This window comes from Canis aureus, chromosome 16 (genome assembly GCF_053574225.1).
Source record: "Canis aureus isolate CA01 chromosome 16, VMU_Caureus_v.1.0, whole genome shotgun sequence".
NCBI classification, from domain to species: Eukaryota; Metazoa; Chordata; class Mammalia; order Carnivora; family Canidae; genus Canis; species Canis aureus.
Window position 1 is genome coordinate 33,079,728 of NC_135626.1, and position 21,391 is coordinate 33,101,118.

The 21,391-nt window shown below is 37.9% G+C and overlaps 1 long non-coding RNA gene across 15 annotated transcripts in view; it reads right to left on the minus strand.

The window, feature by feature from the left end:
• Positions 1-21,391, minus strand: part of LOC144286346 (uncharacterized) — a 169,977-nt gene that overhangs the window by 103,503 nt on the left and 45,083 nt on the right. For 7 of the 15 annotated variants that reach the window (XR_013354420.1, XR_013354418.1, XR_013354419.1 and 4 more), the window contains exon 1: positions 11,316-11,493. The exons of 4 other annotated variants lie outside the window; for them this stretch is intronic. This is a non-coding gene — a long non-coding RNA (uncharacterized LOC144286346). Of the gene's footprint in view, positions 1-11,315; positions 11,494-21,391 lie in introns of those variants that run through there. 4 more of the 15 variants (XR_013354429.1, XR_013354426.1, XR_013354428.1 and 1 more) reach the window with 3 other exon arrangements.

The following is a 21,391-nucleotide window of genomic DNA, read 5'->3' on the forward strand; positions in this document are numbered from 1 at the left end:
GCACTTGCTTATACATGATGTCTCTTATTATTAAGAGACACAGTCACCTGAGTTCCTTGGAGAAAGGCACTATGGAGACAAAGGCAGATATTCAATATTGCAAATAATCTCATCTTCTCTTGCTATCAAATATTCATTTAAATTGCATGAAATAGAAAAGTGGCTTCTTTAAAATGTCACTGTAAGAAAGATATCCATTCTGATCTAGCTGTGTCATAAAAGTAAGAGTGGGAAACACCATTCTTTGTACTTCGAACAAATAGAACCTGGCTGGTTTCATTTCCCTAAAAGGCAACTCAGGTGAATTGGCTCTATTAGCAGTACAGAAGATAATAATAATAGTTAATACTATTTTTTATACATGATGGATTCTCTGGGAAGTAGGTGTGCCCTGGTCAGCCCAAGTTAATCCATTTTCTCCACCCTGGCAGTACTGAATTGTTTTGTCATCAGCTTGGTTGCACTGGGAACTGCATTTTCCAGAACTCCCTTTCCCGTAAGGTTCTGGGGTCAGTCAGAAGAAGTTGCATGATTTAGGTGAGGAAGAAGTAAAGCTGTGTGACTGTTACCCTTTGAAGTTGCTCGTTGGCTCCAGGTGATGAGAGACAGATATATAGATGTGCTAGTCTATGCCAGTCTGCCCAGATATTTTCTCAGCTGCCATCCCTGCTCTGGTAGGCAGAGTTCTAAGAAAGCCCCAAGGTTCTTGCTCCCTGGTGTACCTTCTTTGTGTAATATCCTGCCCTTGAGTTGGGGGGAGGGGGGCTGTGACTATGATGGGATATCATTCCCACACCTAGGTTACTAATCAGCTGACTTTGAGTTAATCAAAGCAAGCTTATGTGGGGCAGGCTTGGCCAAATCATCAGAGCCTTTAAAAGAAAAGAAGTTGAAGTGTCCAAGAGGTTCATTCCTACTGGCCTTGACAACATAAATTCCATGAGGTCTACAGCAGCAAAGAAAAGAATCTGCCAACAACCACGTGAGCTTGGAAGAGGCCCCAAGCCTCAGATGAGACCCCAGCCCTCGCTGACACCATGGTGGCAGCCTTGCGAGACCCTAAGAAGAGGAGCAGGCTAACCTGTGTCTAGACTCCTGATACATGAACATCCATGATAATAAATGAGTGTTGTTTTAAACCAGTAACTTTGTAGTACTTTGTTACAAACTAACAGATAACTAATATATCTGTTGTAATAATTTAATACATGCTCATAGAAACAGATAACTGATACATCTGTTCACCAAAAGAAACCCCAGACCCACACTATCAGATGCCTTGCTGAAAATCCAAAGGCAGTAGCCATGAAGAGCAAATACATTCATTGACTTCACCAGCGTCTCTTGATGGTCTTACTCTTTAACAGCTAGATATGCCAGCTTCAGTATTTCCCTGCTAGTTCTAATTCCCCAGCTCCTTCTGTAATTGTGTAGCATCTAATTTGTATAAAAACTTTCTCATTTCATAATACTCATAGTGGTTCTGCTTCCCTGAATGAACCATGACTGATATGGTGACTAGTACCAGAAGTGGCAGTGGGACAATAGAATCTTTAGAATGGATATCTGGAATTGGTTTTAACATTTAATTAGACTTATGGGCATTAATGACCTTGCCACCAGTGTTAAAGAGCACATTGGTAGTCCAAGGAATTCAGTGACAATATAGAAAACAAAATTATCACCTCTAGACATCTACATTCAAGCTCTCATAGAAGGCAGTGCTTTGGGGGACCAAGTGGTTGCTGCTATAAACATTTTTAGTTAAAATAAGGCCTACTGAGGTTACTTGGCCAATTATAAATGCATCAGAGCACTGAGAGAAATAAAACTGTGGTCCTGTGACTTTAAATTTCCATTGCAAGATCCATTAAAAAAAATCAGAAAGCTTTTGCAACTGCCCTAAAAGAAAACCTTATCTCCTATGACCATAGGCACACGATTTTAAAAAATCAAACCAAAAGTCTAATCCTATGGGTGCCTTAAGTACAATGCAGATTGAATCCATGACTGCACAGGGGCTTTTTTAAATGTTAAATTTAGGGTATTGACAGGGAAGGAACAGGATGTTGAAAATTTGGATGGAGGGATCTAATGGGAGATTCTAATGAAACTGAACACATCACACCCTGAAAATTCTGCTGCACTTCCTTCTCAAATAGAAGCAGACCTTGTTCCCTTGCCTGAATAGTGTCCTGCTATGGCTGAAGAACCTGCATTTGATTCCTGTGAGGGAGTTATCTAAAGGGGACTGCTGATCCCCCTCAAGACCTTCTCCCACCACCTGTCATTTCTTCTAGGCCCAAGTTTTGGCGTGACCTATAGGCTCAAATGCAAAATACAACCATGAAAAGAAGCCATATGCACGTAAAAAGAATTGCAAGACTTTTTTCCAAGTTACATTGAATAGTTAGAGCCAATGCAGTTATCAGAATGGTTGAAGACACAAAGATCGTTGATGTTGGCTAATTGATTATATTGTCCTTGGGACTAAAATAAAAGGACAGAAGATTAGAGTTTTGACTTTTATAAGTGAAAAAAGTTCTCAATCAAAATGAAATTGGTCTTGAATTGTCAAAATACAGCCCCCAACTTGACTTGAGCCAACTTATAGACCCAGTCACTTGAGTAAAGAAGAATCTAAGTCCCCTTGAGAAAGGAATCTAAGCACTACTAAAAATGTATACCTCAAATCCTTCTTCTAGTCTACTCCAGTGTAACCAGTGACCATTTACCAAGATGGCTTGGATAGAAGAGGGGGGATGGTTATGCAGGCCTTTCAGAATTTTTTTTTTAAACTTTATTTATTTATTCATGAGAGATACACAGAAAGAGGCAGAGACATAGGCATAGGGAAAAGCAGGCTCTTCGTATGGAGCCTGATGCAGGACTCGATCCCAGACCCAGGGATCATGCCCTGAGCAGAAGGCAGATGCTCAACTGCTGAGCCACCTAGGCATCCCGGCCTTTCAGAAATTATTAAACAATAGCTTTGAGTTGACACTAATTTCTGGTGAACTAAAATGTCACTGTGATCTACCAGTCAGAGTAGGGGCTTATGGAGGCCCAGTGACTATGATGTTTTGGCCCAGGTCTATCTCACAGCATGTACAGTTCCCCTCCTTCCCAAACCCAATCTATGCTTATCTCCTCTATTCCATGATATAAAGTTAGTAGACATATTCAGAAACTGGCAGAGTCTCCACATTGGTTTCCAGACACATAATGTGATGGCTCTTAAAGGAAAGGTCACATAGAAGAGACCAGAATTGACTCTACTTAATTAAATAATAAACCAAAGGAATATTGCATTCTTGGAGAGATTGAAAATATTATTGCCACCCTCAAGGCCTCAGAAAATACAAGAGTGGTGATTCTTACCACATGCTTATTCCACCTTCCTATCTGGTATATACAGAAGACAGAGGATCCTCTAAAAATGTCAGAGGATTATTGTAAACTTAATGAGAACTGCAATTGCAGCTGATGGAGTAAGTCAACATATCCACTGGCACCTGGTATCCAGCTATTGTTCCAGTGTATGCTTTTTCTTACATATACCTAATAGTGTAGGTATTATATACCAAAAAACGATTTACTTTCATCTGGCAAGGTCAGACCCATTCATTGTCTTATCCCAGGGTTATATTCAAATCTTAATTGCTAAATCACAGTCTAGTCTGCAGGGTGCATGATTGCTTCTTCTTTTCTTACACTGATCCACTGTATCAATGATATCACATAACATTCTTTCTAACAGAAATCTGACCAGTGCAGCAATAGCCTCACACTCACAGAGTTTAGTGATGTTACATGTTTCCTAACACCCTGAAAGAGCTGAATGGTAGAATGTATTTTTGAAAATTCAGTGTACTAGTTGGGTAGCAACATCTTGCAAGGTTGGGTTGATCGCCTCAAAGACATGGCAAATACCCTTTGTCTGCAACTGATATACAATGTTATCTTTCCTTCACAGATCAGGGATGCAAGAAGTAGAAAGTGGCCACACTATTTCTCATAGTGGTCATCTAGGTAAATTTTCCCCCAACCTTATAACATTGAGCTCTGTTTATTTACAGGTCTTCATCTCCAAGAGGAAAAAAGGCTTCCACTGGAGAGACAGTACTTATGACATTAAAATAAAAGTTGAAACTGCCTCATGGTCACTTTGATCTACTTGAACCAGTGAAACAATGGATAAAGATAGGATTACTATACATCTGGGTGATTGAGCCTACTTTCTTTCCCTGATAAAAGGAAATTAAATTGCTTCCATACAATAGGAACAGGGAGGGGCATGTCTAGAATGCAGGAGATCCTCTGGTGCTTCTATAAGTTGTCCCATGGCCTCTGGTCAATGTTAATGGAAAAGTACAACAACCTCATATAGAAATGAAGGTTTTGGTCATCTTCATAAACAAGGAACCATGACCAGCTGAAGTGCTTGCTGAGGGTAAAAGGAGTGTCAAACAAGTAGTAGAAAGAAGTTATAACTGCCAGCTATGATCCTGTGAACAACTGTAGAAAAACAAACTGTAGTAGCTATGAATGCGTACTTCTCTTCCTTGTTCTGATATGAATATATTTATGTTGGGATGTTAATTTTGTTTTTTCCTTTGTTATTTCTCTTTTTCCCATTCCATAAGTCAAACTTATAACTCAATATTTAAGTCACAGGATGTCAAGGGAGAGTGACTTCACCAGAAGAATAAATATCATCCAAAAAATGGTTAAAGCGGGAGTTTGTGTGTTCTCACTGGGAGGGAATGTTAGCATGTCTGCTGTACAGAGGAATGATTAGATCATGTTAGGCAGAAGCCTCACTTGCTATTGTCCTCATTTGGAAGTTAAATATAATAAAAGAGGTGTATATGTATGCCAATTTGATAAGGGGTTGACTGGCGGGTCGTTCTGGTTGTTCTATTGTCACCTTGGTTATGCTGAGAACTACATTTTCCAGAATCTCCTTGTCTATGTAATTCTGAGTTAGAATTTGTCAAAAGTTAAGTCATATGAAATCTAGGACACAAGCAGCAACCATCATTCTGCAAAGTTAGAGATATTGAGGATTGATACAGAGGTCCCAGCAGATCCCAGCTGGTCCACACTCTTTCCCACTCAGCACCCACCTCTCCTCCCCAGCTGCTGGTCCTGCTGACTAACAGCATCCCATGCTTGTCATCAAATGCTTTGTTGCAAAGTCACAGACATCTACAGGGGCTCTCTTCCTGGACACGCAGGAACCTCTGTATTTCCCTGTAAGCTCTAACTCCCTTGTTCCCAGGATGGTTAGTGACCTTTCTCTCTGAGCACTAACCCCCCTTTTCAATCCTTTAATTCTCCAGTTCCTCCTTCTAATATCTAAAGTCTAATTCCTATAACAAATTCCTTATTCAGAATGGCTGTGCTTTATATTGAACTCTGATAGAGCTGCCTAAAAAATAATCTTCATTTCTTTTGAAAATCAGCAGTCACTTTACAATAAACTAAATACAGAATATCCCTAGTATTAGTGTCAATACTAAAAACAGAGAAAACTATAAAGAGCATACTCCCCTTAATTGTGTGAACTTGCAAACTTGGCCTGCCCAGAATACAGCATTCTCTAAAACATGTTGCCATGTCTTCCTGTGAGTTTTCACTGGCAGACTGATGAGATCCTTTTCTTAGGGGTAGTGTCTGTCTGGCCAACTCAGCCACTATGATCAATAGTATTGATTCTATCCAGGGGGCCAGAACAGGAGAGTATGAAAATCTATTCCAGCTTATCTGAGTTAGCCTCACCACATGTGCAGCTTCTCACTTATTAAGATTGACCACAGAGGTTCAGAAGACGGAGGCAAAAATTGAAGAACCTAACCATTGATACCTAGGGGGAAATTCAAGAGGAATCTGCATGTTTATAAAATATAATAGAACTGATTTAACAGGTAAATTATTAAAATAGTTTACCCTGGCACAGACACGGTCAGTAGGTGCTACTGCACAAGTGCTCACCAGGTTCCACATAAAATGTAATCAGTCTGTTGAGCAAGCATGAGTCATGGGATGAAATTATAAAGCCATTTTATGTTGCCTTTCATTATTTTTGCCCATTTATTTAGCGAAACTTTGTCTTCTCCCATCCCTATAGAAAATTCAGGCATACCTCAAGACATTGTTGGTTATTCTTAAGTTATAAAATATCGTTTCAACTTAAGAATTGAAATGTCCACTTCTATATGTGTTCAAACTTCCAACCCTATTTGGGTTGAAACATGAGGAATAAAGAGAGGAAAAGAGTTAAGGATATCCTTACTGGAATGGTGGCTTTTCTCTAGAACTGGCAGATGTCTGAACTGACCATTTCTCCCATGGTGTTCTGATGGAATCTGTGGGAGCTATTCTGGGAAACCTCTACCTGCAGTTGCCTTGATCTCTGTTCCTGTTGGTCTGGTCACTTATTCTATCTTCACCGTCTGAAAATTGGTTGATACCTTCAGTTTATCTCTACTGAGATAAACTAAAGCTATTTGCCCCTCCAGGCAATCCTCTGACTCCTCCCCAGCTTTATCTTATCCATCATTGGTCCATAAGACATAGTCATGCATTCTTCCCCTGATGTATGTACTCCCAACATTTCTAGGTCTTTTATCTACAACTAGTCAGACCATGTCTTATACTACCCTTTGCTCAGGCAGGAATCAGACACCTGGTCAGTGTGTGTGTTAACTTTCTGTGTGGTCCAAGTGGGCACAAGACAAAGGACAGGCATAACCAACCCCTTTGCTTTGAGATGAGTAGGAAAGCTCACTGTCTACCAGCAATATTTTCCAAAATCCTCTTTACAACTTTTAATTTTAATCCTCAGTTCATTTACATCTGCTTGATGTGGATGAGTTTAGAACTGTCATAAACCAACTAACCACTTTTCAACCACGCCTTCCTGTGAATTTTCTACTCTAAATTGTTATGCTTACTTTGGTGTTTGATATCTATTTGCTTACATCCTAGGAGAAAACTCCATTGTAAAATATCGTCATATAAAGCAATTCATTTCTGGAGTCACCAGTCTTTACCCATTCTATGCCTCAATTCTTGATCTCTCAACTCAACCTGTCTAGTTACCAACTTCACTGTTTAAAGTATGATTATATTCTCAACCACTTCAAAAAATATGTATTTTTTTAAAAAATGATATATTTGCTTATTTTAGAGAGAACAAGCACAAGGGGCAAGGGCAGAGGGCGAGAGAGAGAGAATCTCAAGCAGATTCCCACTGAGCACTGAGCCCCACATGGGACCTGATCTCCCCACCCTGAGATCACGACCTGAGCCAAAACCAAGAGTCAGATGCCCAACCGACTGCCACCCAGGAACTACATAAATATATATTTCTTTCAGATAGTTCATGATATTATAACTGTGATTTCTATGTCTTAGCTTCTTTCTTCATTCATCTAAAGTGTTTCCCGTGCCCCCTCCCAGGTCATCCTATGTGCAAGCCCCAATGCTAAATCTCAGGATAACAAGGATCTTAAACTAGAACCTGGCCCCAAAGAGATCACTCAATTGTCAGAATTGTGATTCAAGAGATATTCAAGTCACATAGAAGAGACAGGAGGTACCAGAGGAGAAGATGTGTAATCAGAATCTTCAAAGAGGAATAGAAGTTGAGGAGTAGAAAGCTATTCCAGAGAAAACAGGAAAAACACAGGCCAAAGTAGAGAACAAGAGAAGGGATAGAATAATGATTAGCCAAGGATGGTTCAGTATGCATGGAACACATGGGGTATACAAGGAGACCATGTTGATTGATGAGCTGACCAAGTATATCAAGGGTATATTTTAAAGGAGTCTGCATGCCTGTTAAAGTTTAAAATTTATGTTTGAAGGCAATTGGAAACATCACATTTTAAGCAAGAGTGTGCTGTAGTAAGATTTAAATCTTAGAAAAAATATTCTCACTGAAGGGCTGCTAATAATTAGGGGAGGGGGTAGTGAAACATACTGTGACAAAGCATTGGCATTCTCTAAAAATGAAGGTCTCATACACATAATTTAAAAGCCAAACATTACCACAGTAGAAAGGGGGAGCAATGAAAATATATTTCTCTTTGCCAAAAAAAAATTAAGGGTGACAAATTAAAAATGAGATAATACTTTTCATCCATATGACAAAAAGCCTGTAATGTCAATGTGATGAAGGTTTAGGGAAATAATCTCTTAGGGTGCTGTGGGGGTGCAAGTTGGTAGAGCCATTTTGAAAGACAATTTCACAGTATCTATTAAAATTGAAAATGTGCATGCCCTGTGACTACACAGGCCTTCTTCTAGAGGTTTCGTATCACAAGTACTCATATGTGTACAAAAAGGTTAGCACAAGGATGTTCAGTACTGCATTGTGTGGGACAGTAAAACCTTGAAAACTATTGTAAAAAAGATACTGTGAGGTACAAATGGGATATTTCCTTTTTTCCTAGAACTAAAGTACAAAGCTGAGAACAAAAGACATTAAAAGCCTCTCATTCTCTAAGTACAAAGAACTGCCCCATGTGGGGAGCCAGCTCTCTCCCCCTGAGCTTACACAGAGACAACACAGCAGTAGAACTGACATGTGACACCTGCTCCTACCCTGTGGTCATATCGGGAGAACTGGGAGGAAGAGGTTCTTCCAGTTTCCATACCCCAGAAAGGAAAAGCCCAGAGAATCTCTGGGGACAGTATGGGGATATCTATAAGAAAGGGAGACTGACATTTTACCTCTGGTTAGATTTCTGCGTAGTCATCAGAAAGCCCCTGCTGCAGATGAAAGGCACACAAGGGAGGGACAGCACAGAGGGGCAGCCAGCAGGGGGCACTGACAATCCACTCAAGTCCCCCTCCCATAAATCTAGAAAGCAGATCCTACTTTGGCTCACTAGACTCAATCAGGGGCAACAGAAGGTGAGGAGACTTAGAGCCCTGCTCTCTTGCTGGGGACCACTGAGCTGTAAAGCCACAAAGGAGTGCCTTGAACAGGACCGTGGAAAGCTGCTACCATTCTTCTGCTGTGAAATCAGTGAGCTAGGAAAGTGCTTATGACCAACCCAAGAGAGGATCTCCAGGTTGGGCTCTTAAACAGATGATGTGTGTTATTTCCCTTCTCACCAAGAGAGAGAAGAAGGGAAAGGAAAATGGGGCAAGGTTGAGGATGAGGATTCATGGGCAGTCAATTCTGCCCCCCAGCCCCTAGTCTAAACCCTAAGAACCACATGCCGTGTGAGTGCAGCAGTGAGGGATATTGCTTTGAATAGAATCTGAGATTACAGTGATAAAAGGTACACTACTGAGTCTTAAAGAACTGAAGCAGAACTGGTTTAATAACAGAAAGGGACTTCACTAGCTCAAATGAGTGTCATTAAGGGATTCCACTACTCAGCAGGAGGGGGCAGGAGAAAGCTGGACAGAGCACTGCTATTGTTGTTATTGGAAAAAATAAAACATTTTCATATACCTGGGAAGAACTGAGACTTCTTTTTAAGTAATCATACAAACTAAATGTGTAACACTAGGAAAAAGTAGAAATCCATATGTACAAACACTGTGAATTCAGACAGCATGTGTGGTACTTCAAAGGAATGACGTGGCTCAAAATTATCAATATGGATATTTCAGAAACACGTTAGCTGAAAACAGGTGACCAACAGTGCAGGCACAAGACCATATTATGTACTTTCTATGGAGATATAGAAGTACAGATATAGATGTAATTTTTTAGAAGATGACTTCTTAAATGCATGTTAGTTCTTAGGGAAGAAAAATATATAAATATTGAAAGGTCAAAGTCAAGGGGATTTTAACTTGTACAAGGTGCTTTCTTTATTAGAGACAATGTGTTCAGACACTACTTGTGTAACATAATGTATAAAAAAGAGAAATTTTACTAAAAACAAAACAATGGTTAATCCAGTGTGATGGGTATTTGAATGACTGTTATTTTCTTCCTTGTGCTTTTTTTTTTTCACTTTAAAATAACGTTACCCTCCAAAAGAGGGAACAAAGTAAGAGAAAAGACCAAAAAAAATCAACATGTAAAATGATCATCAGACTCATTAGTTATACAGATACTAATAAAAATAATGAAACATTATTTCCTGACATATTTATTTAATTATAGTAATGGAAGTGCTCATATACAGCAAATAGGAGTTTATATTGTCATGTTCCTCTGAAGGGCATTTGGTAAGATGTATAATGGGCCTTTTTTTTCTGGAAAATTCATGACTATGTATATACATAAAGCATTTCCAAAAGATTATTTAGTAAAATGTTAACTGTTAATCTCAGAGTCTTGGGATTATAGATGATAGGTGCTTATCTGTATATTTCTTCTATAATAAGCATGTATTATTTTTATTGTAAAAATATACACATATGTACACATACATATTTAAATTTTCTACACTCTCACTTAGTAATTCTACAAGTAGGAATCTATTGTAAAAAAATAATAAGAGATTTCTTCAAGATTTAGTACAAAGATATCCATGGCAACATTATTCATAACAGCTAAAAATTGGAAACAACCTCCATGCGCAACAATAAGAGAATGTTTAAATACATTATAAAACAACCATATGATGGAATAGAAAGTAGTCTTTTATAAAAATGGTGTTTTCAAAACACACTGAATTGCATGTGGGGAATTCTTAGGATACATTATTGTGAGGAATAGAGAAAGGAAGACAAATAGGGATGAATTACCAAGTAGTCCCAGGGGCCTAAGCAAGCTTGAAATCCACACATTTGTGGAAGCACCAATCAGCCTGGTTGCAAGATTTTTCTTGGCTAGGATTGAGCACCCCAGTCACACAAGAACAAAGGACAGACAACCTCTGGAAAGCTAATTCAGTGCCAATTCTTTTTTTTTTTTTTTTTTTTTGAGAAACTTAATTTATTTCCATGATGCGGGGGCTGAAGGGTCTGAACAAAAACCTGGTCTCCTGCCCCCTCCCCTTTTAACCAAAGAAAGAGGGGCTTGGCCACGAGGGACAGCTGAGGCCTGAACAGGTCCAGGGTGGCTCCTTGGCTCCAGGGCCCCCTCAGGAAAGACAGTGAGGAGCAGCCATGGGGCAGGGTCACTTTGGTGGTGGATACGCCAGCTTCCAGCTCTTGAGAACTGACCACTTATGCCGCTTCATGGCATAGATCAGGGGAAATAGCAAGCCCATCATCATCAACATCTTGAGCCCCCTGCGTAATGAACTCTATGTTTTCTAGGGCTTAGAGTCACAGTTTATATCATCCTTGTTTTATAAGCACCACATTCTCAGTTAACAGAAGGTCTAGATTACCCTCTGCTCTGGAAGATCCTCTGCCATTGTCACTGTAGTGCTATTGTCACATGCAGAAGCAGCAAGCCATTGGTGTCTGCAGCAGGACAAAATTTGTGTTTGAGGGCATATGGAAGAACTTTGACAGTGCTCTGATACAACCCCTTTCTGTGTGCTTGGCAAAGTTCTTATAGGATCACTATGATCTGTGTATTCTAGAACACATGATCCAAGACCAAATCCCTCATGTGCTCCTCCATGCTAGTGTTCAAGCAGACCATTAAAGTCCCTGCAACCTTATGGTCTTATTTGTTGCTTTGGTAGCCTTGTTTCTGGAATTATGCCTCCACAGAAATAGATGTGTATGCTAAAGATAAGTTAAATGGAGGATTTTCTGGAAACATTTGAATTTCATGAATCTAAGAGGTTATGAAAACTATAAACTTAAAACTCAAACCTCCTTTATTCCATCTAAGTGACTGTGACACAGTAGTCACAATTACCAAACTGCAGTGTAAGCCAGGCACAAACAACTGTCTCCGGATGAATCTTTTAAAAGCATATTATGCTCAAACCTCACCCTCAAGGATTCTGATTCCAAATTCTATGAGGCAAATAATTGTTTTAGTACAGTTGTGTTGATAATGGCTAACCTACTCTCCTCCCAGAATCTCTCCCTTAGAAAGAGATGCACAGCCGTTCTCCAGAAGATATTCCTCTTTCAGAGCTCTTTTAACACTTTAGTCTCACATCAATGCTCCCAACTGGGTCCTAGATTTTTATGAACCATTTTAAGGACCTCTAGATCTTGATTTACCTCTCATACCTCAGGGTTTAAGCATAGTGTTAGCAAAACACCTCAGGTGCTTAATGATCACTTCATATGCCATAAGCTCTTTGACATGATCCTACTGATAATACCTTTTCCCCCATGTAAGCAAGCATCACCACGTGTCCTTTCTTGATTCTATATTTTAGATACCAAAATTACAAAACATGATGAAGGTCATGCACCAGGCTCTGTTTTCAAAGAGTATTCTAACACATGCTTATTCACATACATAGTTTTTAAAATATCCAGGTCTCGGGATGCCTGAGTGGCTCAGTGGTGAGCATCTGCCTTTGGCTCAGGGCATGATCCCAGAGTCCTGGGGTCAAGTCCCATATCTGGCTCCTGACAAGGAGCCTGCTTCTCCCTCTGCCTGTGTCTCTGCCTCTGTGTGTGTGCGTGTGTGTGTGTGTGTGTGTGTGTGTCTCATGAATAAGTAAATAAAATCTTAAAAAAAAATATCCAGGTCTCATTCCTCACTTCATTCTCTTGATTCCCCAAGTTGCTACGCATCCTGAACTACCAGGTCTACATGAGTTATTTTAGCTTAATGCACATTCCAGCATTACCCAATTCACACCATTGCCCTTGTTGTTGTTAGTGTTTTAAGATAATGAGTACTTGAACGTGTTTATAAGCTAAAGTGAAGAAGCTAGAGGAGGAAGAGAGAATGAAGAATCATTGATGAGTCCAGGTTCCTCTAGGTGTGGGATAGGATTAGACCTAGAATAAAACATGATAGAACTGGTATCAGACAGTATTTAAAACAGAACACACCAAGAAAAAGATTGTTTGAAAACAGAATCTTATATCTCCAAATTAAGTTCTTAAATATTCATTCAATACTAATCCTTTCCATCTTATCTCAAGAAAAATAAAGGGGCCTATCTTCACCAATATTCCCTCTATTTTCTGATTCTGTAACCTCTTTCTCCACCAGCTCCCCCTAAGCCAAAATTTATGTTCAAGTTATTATCTTAAAATGACAACAGAAAGCAAGGACAAAGATGCTACTTGACTAATATTCAGGCAAATGCCCCTATTTGATTACAATGAGGTTTTGATTTGAAAGCTCAGTACAGTGGCCTGTTTGACTAGACTTACACTTGTGTAATATTTTCGCTTAGCTAAAGACATGTCTGGAATCTTCAAGCCAAACAGATTGAACCCCCCCTTTGTTCCTGTCTCCATAAACTCATGCCTGATTTCCAAGCCTCCTTGTCATAACAATGATGAAAGAGTGATCCAAGGTAGAACGTGTAGCCAAGGAGAAGAGACAAGCATAGGAGTATAAGAGATTGTATACCAATGCCGAGAGCAGGTTGATTTGGGCTTCATGTCACAGGATTTTGTAATATGAGAGGCAGCTTCCAAAGCTTCAGGGCTCCAGGCTTTGTAGGAAAAATCCAAAGGGAGCAAAGGAAGAGCCCAAGAGAAAGGGAGATAGATGCCAGGGTCTTAATCCAAGAATTTCTGCCAGAAGAAAGTAGACACAGAGAAAGGAAGACCTAATGCTGGATTTTCTTTTGAAGATTCTTGGATACAAGAAACACAGTTATTTATATTCTTCCTACCAAGACTCTCTATCCTTAAAAAAAATAGCTCGATGAGTTTCTTGGAATCGATAATTTGAAAGCATCATTTTTTCTCCAAAGGAGTTGGTGTCAGCTAACTAGCAGAAGTCTACAAGTGGTTGTTAACCTTTTCCTTTGACATAATAGAAAGAGAAGTTTAGGTGAGACTATTCGCAAAAGTCTGAAGACACTATTATAGTTCAGAAATAGGTCTTAACTCAAAATGCTGTTACTTGCAATAATATTAGAAGTATTTTTAAATAATTTTTAAATATTTTAAAACAATTTACTTTTTTTTTTTTGAGGTCTAAAGACACACTATTTTTAATCACGAATAATAGAAACTGAGGAGCACCAAAACAATCACCAGTAGAGGCTGTGTTCCAAATCTGGCCTCTGTCTGCACTACCAGGGAAATTGCTGCTGGGAGAACAGGTGGCAGTTGCAAGTACAAAAAGCAGAAGTCTTTAAAATTTAAGGTCAGGAGCAAATTAAAAACTGGAGCCACAGTGGTCTCAGCCCTAGCAGCCCCTGTAGCCACGGTGAAGATTCGTGATGATCATCCCCACATCCAGCTTTCTTCCATGTAACCAGCAAATGAAATTAGTTCCAGAGTTGGTGTTCCAAGTTGAAATACATCACTAGCCTCACAGGTTCTCATAACCCTCTTTTCCATTTGACAATCAGGCTTTTATCTGCATAGCATTCATCAGGTAGTATTTCTGCTACAGGGTTCTTGGCTTATGTTCTTCTGCTTACAAAGAGGTTGAAGGCTTAGTAAGTTTTCTTATAATAAATTCTGAAGGTGTACCCCAGAGTTTCACTCTCTTCTCTCCCTTCTGAGGTTCTAATCCAGCTCATCTAGTGTTGGCACAACTAACTCCTAGCCATATGGAAGAGATTTCCAGCTTCTTTAGACTTTAAGCATATTTTCTTTCACAGGATAATTTGCAAAGATTCTAGGTCTTTGGGGAAGCCACATTGCATCTCTGGCGCTCCATCTCCTCACTGGATATCTATCTTCTTCATCTGTCACTTCTCTCTCAAAAAAATATACTTTTAAAATTAATTAAAGTACATTCAAATTTATCTGTATAGTAACGTCCATCTCCCCCACTGATACTTTGATGGCTTTCTGGAGTAGAAAACAAATGCTAGGGGCACCTGGGTGGCTGGGTGGTTGAGCATCTGCCCTTGGCTCAGGTTGTGATCTCAGGGTCTTGGTATCAAGTCCCGCATCAGGCTCCTTGCAGGGAGACTGCTTCCCCCTCTGTCTATATGTCTGTCTCTCTCCGTGTCTGTCATAAATAACTAAATAAATAAATCTTTAAAGAAATTTTTTAAAAAAAGAAAAATGCTGAAGGTTATGTGGCTTTCTGGTATATATATATATATATTTAAAAAATTGCTGCTCTGACCCAATAGCTGAAAGTTTAGAAATGAGAACCAGAGAAATAAAGCAGCTTACCACATATCTAGGAGTAAATTAGGAGAAAGGGAATCAGATTCTCATGGACTCCAGTTGATGTCATGTCTACTACACAAAGCTGTCCTCTGTGTAAGGAACTGAGACAGGAAAATGGCAGAAAGCAGCAAAATAAGAGGCAAGAGTTGCTTTTGCAAAGGCCTGTTGCAACCTTTCATTTCTCCATGTTTCTAACATAAGACCCATAAAGAAAGCTTGTGTCTGTAACCTAAATTGGCTAATATTTTTTGGACTCTTGGAATTAGAGAACATTTAATATGTCTTCTGCGTAGCAGGAAAAAGCTTCTAATTCTTGCTTTGACCTGCCATTCATTTTAATTTGACAAAGCCACTCTTAACACAATTCAGATAATGCTGAACCGTCAATGCATTTCCTTATTCAGACAGCTCCTTAACGTGCAGTTCATTCATTCTCTACATTACCATAAGAAAAGCCATTCAATTTACCAAAGGGATGACAACCAATGGAAGCTCTGGTCTTCTTACAAGTGAGAAAATCATTTGCTTTTCCCACCAAGTAATTATGGCCAATGCCTCTGGAGAGTAGCAAATCCTACCCCCCTCCCCTCACAATGCTATTATCAGTGTCCTTCGCAGGTCAGAGGCATGAAGATTGAGGAGTAAGGATGACATATTTCAATGTAACCTTTAAAATCCCTCTTTGAAAGATTCTGTGTAAAATGAAAATCTCCAAAGACCTGAACTTTTACAACTCAGTAAACAGTCACCAGTTGTTCCCATTAAAGTCATCCCTTAGGGAGATTTAATGAGTGAGAAGAGGAGCATTTGTCAGGATTTCCTACTTGATCTTTTGATCTCCTCATAAGCAGGTTCATGGCAAAATTGTCTCCAAAACAAAGGGTTCAGGAAAAGCCCTATTACTGGTTAGTACTTACATAAGAGTAAACAACATTAATAACTATAATTTGTATTGCACTTTATCATTTATGGAAAAAATGGACAATTTGTTCCATTAGGTATTGACAAAAACCCTGGAAACAAAGCTAGTGCTAGTATCATCACCTCCAGATAAGGACTCAAGAGAGATTGAGATTGAAAATAGTTTACATGCTAATTATGCATCAAATTCTGTTTGTTAACAACTTGATACTGATGGGTAGCTCTTGACCTAGAACAATATTTCAGTGTGACATTAGGACCCTATACCTCCAGGCTACAAACTTCTGCTTATTTATCTTATAAAATATTTTGAAAGTATGTAGCCTATCATACAACTTTATCTTTTCACCTAAAAGTTTCTATAATAAGATCAAATAACTGTAAAGTATATCATTTCTAACATTTATAAATATTAGTATTTGAAAATAAAAGTTTTTTATACTTTCAATAAATTCAAAAGAATCTAAATACCACTCACGGTCTGACACATGCCTTTATCCATTTGTAGATTACATGAAATAGGTCTTTAACATTTAAAAATTTTGTATCATTCCATTTTGCTTTTCAATTCATAGATCTATTTTGCATCCCAATAGAATTTTATCCTTGTGTAACATATTTTTATACTTGAAGGACTGTCATATTATCATTCTATCACACTGTTCCATAATGAAAAATTATATGTTGTACAGTTTGCTTATTGCATTTTTCGGTAACCATAAGATTCTAATTGTTAAAATTCAGGTCTTTGGGTTAAGATATTCATACTGTTATAATTAATACAGAATTGATTTTAAAGAATAGAAAAATACTGTTTGTGTTAATAAAACATTTTTTATGTAAGTATTAAAACTTCATTTAAAATACATTGCTTGGGACGCCTGGATGGCTCAGTGGTTGAGCATCTGTCTTTGGCTCAGGGCGTGATCCCAGAGTCCCGGAATCGAGTCCCACATCAGGCTCCCTACATGGAGCCCGCTTCTCCCTCTGCCTGTGTCTCTGCCTCTCTCTGTGTGTCTCTTATGAATAAATAACTAAAATCTTTTAAAAAATGAAATAATAAAAAATAAAATAAAATACATCTCTTAATGAGGTGAAAGGGGGTTGTAATAGATAGAATAATGCTCCCTCCAAAATTCTCATGTTCTAATCCTGAGAATCGGCAAATATGTTACTTTACAAGATAAAAGGATTTTCCAGATGTCATTAAATTAAGGATCTTGACACAGGGAGAATATGCTGGGTGGACCCAGTGTAATCACAAGGGTTCTTAGAAAAGGGAAGTAAAAGAATCAAAGTGAGAGAAAGAGATGAGATGACAGAGCAGAAGATGCACCCAGAAATGCAGATCCCTCCAGGTGCCAGAGAAGGCAAGAAAATGGGTTCTCCTGGAACCTTCAGAGAAAACACGGCTCTGACAACACCTTGAATTTAGCCCTGTGAGATTCTGGACTTTTGTCATCAAGAACTACAAGATGTTGAGTCTGTGCTGTTCAAAAGCACTACATTTGAGGTAATTTGTCACAGCATCTATAGGGAACTAATGCAGAGCTTTTGTTTAAAAATGTGTCCATTTATCCCTGGAGGATTATGACTTATCACTGAAATGAGACAGGATTCAGCATTTTTTACCTGTTTTCATATATATATATATATATATATATATATATATATATATATATATGCATGAAGAAGCCTATTCTCAATATAGTACTTTCATTATAGCAATGGCAATCATTTCTTTGAGCCCCTTCTGAGTTCTACAACAAAAATTGTGCAGTGTTCTAATAGCAAAAATTGTCTTTAATTTTTATTGAAGTAGCAACAATTTCAAGTAGGTCTTACTGGGGCCAGGATTATGGATGGGAATTAAGGCCAGGGTAGGACAAGGAAAGAGGCGCTTATTGTCAGGGCCATGCGGGCACGGAGTCGATGCTTACAGGATGGTGAATGCTTTCTTAAATTTTGCTCTCTAGATGCCTTGCTTATCTCACCCTGGTCCTGGCCTTGGTCCTACTTTAATTTTATAGAAAGCAAAGGAAAAGAAATGGTCTAACTGGCAAAAATAAATAAATAAATAAACAAACAAAATTAGTATACATTATTAAAGGAATTTATTTCTTCAATTTCTGAGAAGTATATCAAATAAAGACTAACAACTGTCTGTTAATTTTCCTGTTAACTTTTCATTTAAAGGCATCTGTTCAATTAGTCTCAGAAGGTTAGGGAAAATGAGATGTTATTTTCAATATGTGTTTTTAAACACTATATTTTGAGTAACAAACTTTTATGTTTATTGTGTTTGAAATGTACTTCTTTCAAAATGTTAGAGGTGAACATAGAGCTCATTTGAGTAATTAACAAAGTGACTAAACAGTTCAGTGCATCTTGTCAGGATGACTGACAAAATTCTGGATAATTTTGGGGGGATATTATGTAACCTCAAGAATCTGAGAATTTACCAAATTCTCACCAAAAATCACCAAAAATCTTTATTAGAAATTAATCCTGAAATTGTATGACAAAAACTATTATTCTTAATGGTTTAGCATCTTAAATTCTGGGAGGATCCAGGATGAATTCTATACATATTTAAGAAAACAAAACCCATAATATTAATACTCTAAATCAAGAGTGTGCATTTTAAAATCTTACTTTATATTCTTCACATTTTACGTAATTTAGCCAATTGAGATAAGATTCTACTTTTCTTACTCTAATTTGATATGTGTAAGCAACTGATTTGGATATATATTTTAAGTTGAAGTCATATTCAATTTATGTTCAACACTAAAAAGTGACTTTAGATTCAGCTTATTTATGTTTTATTTTTTAAGTTTCTAGGAATTATGCAAGGAGTTGGGAAAGCTTGTCAGTCACCAATCTGAATGCTTTAAATAAAAAAAAAAATCCTGTATATCAAATTTTATACTTATAAAAATATTTGAAGATGTTTAATTATAAAGGTTGTAAATGGAAGCAAACATTATGCAAAATCCCCTCACATGTGATTGCTGAAATTCTTGAGACTTATGAACAGAATCATACTGTATATCGACTGAACTTAAAAGCATAAGGAAGAAAGGTATTGGATTTTTTGCTTTAATAAATTAAACATTAGCTTCTAAAAACAATTTGAATCTGAATAGTCTTTTTTGAGCATAAAAATTACTCAGAAGGGCACCAAAAAATGAACATTTAATACCACCAACCAGGAGTATGACTGGCTTAAGTTGCCTAGTCTACAGGAGCCTTTTTTGTCACCTACAGATAGAATTGACAGTAAAGACTGAATGACACAACACACTTAAACTCCTAGTCCTGTGTCCTATGTCTAGCAGATATTTTACATTGATCGTTTTTTTAAAAAAGGTTTATAAGTACTAAAACACCAGGGCACACAAACTCTTAACCTCCAGAAACCTATCCTAAAGAAATGCATATCTATGTGCATGGAAAAATATGCAGGATAATGTTTATTGAAGTACTGTTTTCACAGTAAAAGCCAGAAAACAACTGAAATGTCTAACAATAAGGAAGGTATAGAAAAATAAATTAAGGTGCATTTATATCATTAGATACTATGCAAGGACTAAAGAGGGTGGGGTAGCGTTATAACAGTCACATGGAAAGATTTCCTCAGTATACTATTAAGTAATGGGAAAGACTGCATAAAAATAGATATTCCATTTGTGTACAAAGAACTGGATTGATTATTTATTTATTTATTTATTTATTTATTTATAGCAAAAGAATGGAAAGGATTCACTCAAAACTGTTAACAGTGACACAGTGATCTTATCTGGCTGGAAGCAACATGGTGATGGTTGGGGGATGAGGACAGGTAAGGACAGTATTCCTGTGTACTTATGTACCATACAAACTACTTATCAGGTAAGCATACATGTACACACACACACACACACAGAATATGTATTGCAAGTAGGAAGTCTAACTCGTGGTGGAATAAATTCATTTATATATCTATATCTATATCTATATCTATATCTTATATATATATATTTAAGTGATGTGTTCCCCCTATATATGACAAATGTGTCACAGTACTGCTCATGGCACATGTTGAAACACTTCTTTTGAAGTTGTCCAAACAGATCTTATTGAATTGACAGCTCTGGTGGTGTCAAATGGCTTGGTTTTTATGTTTCTTCACTATTCATATAACAGTTAGAAGACATGTAGTAGTAATAATAATTAATATGCCAACAGCAATAATAAATGAACAATTAGTGAGTGCCAGGCACTGCTCTAAAAACTTTAATTTAATGAATTTGTGTCATCCTAATAATAACTGCACAAGGTAGACACCATTCCAATAATCATATCTCGGGAAGGGAACTGGGCACAGAAAGGTTGAGTAATCTGCCATAAGGCCACACAGCTACTAAGTGACAGAGACAGGATTTGAATTCAGGTTCTGGGTTCAGAGTTGTGTTCATAATCACTTCACCTGACTTCTGTTTTAGTAGAGGAAGGATAGTAGTTACAATATTATGGATACATTTTTAAGAAAACTGTCATAAAGCAAGTAGTGCCAACCTTATGTTGATTGTGTTTAGCACTCCATATTTTTTGAAAACTGAGAGACACTCATGCTAACACACAAATGAAGCCCTAGCACACTTGAGTGAGACCCAACTCATCGTGCTCAAGAGGAAAGAGGATCATTATGATGTCTCTCAACAATGATCCCACCACCACACAGTCATAATAAACAGATTACCTTCATTCCTTTACCCCATGTCCTTCACAGAGATTAAACAACTTGACCAACATCACACAGCTAATGAATGATGGAGCTGAGATAAGAATTCTAAATCTGGGCAGGAGGCCCATGTACTCACTCAACCAATTCTGAGAATGTGTAGCTTTACAATGATGAGAGTTGCAATCTGCTCTTTACAGAGAATGGTATGCAAAGTAGGCCCAAGGATGTCCCTGAAGCCATGTGGAAGGAAGGAAAAGCATATATGCTGGAATTACACAGATTTGAGTTTAAAACCTACCTCGGTTCCTTACTAGTTGTGCCCTATTAGGGCAGTTTCTGAATTTCTCTGAAAGGGAATAACCTAATAAGTAAAATGGGGAAAATACCTATATAATAAGATTATTGTCATTATTTCAAATCCCATCTTAAATATGAACTCTTTATCATCTTGGACAAGTTATTTATTCTTTGTGTTATCTCAATATTCCTACCTGCAAAATGGAGATTTAAAAATTGTCAAATGGGGGACCTGGGCAGCTAAGTCAGTTGTGCATCCAACTCCTGGTTTCAGCTCAGATC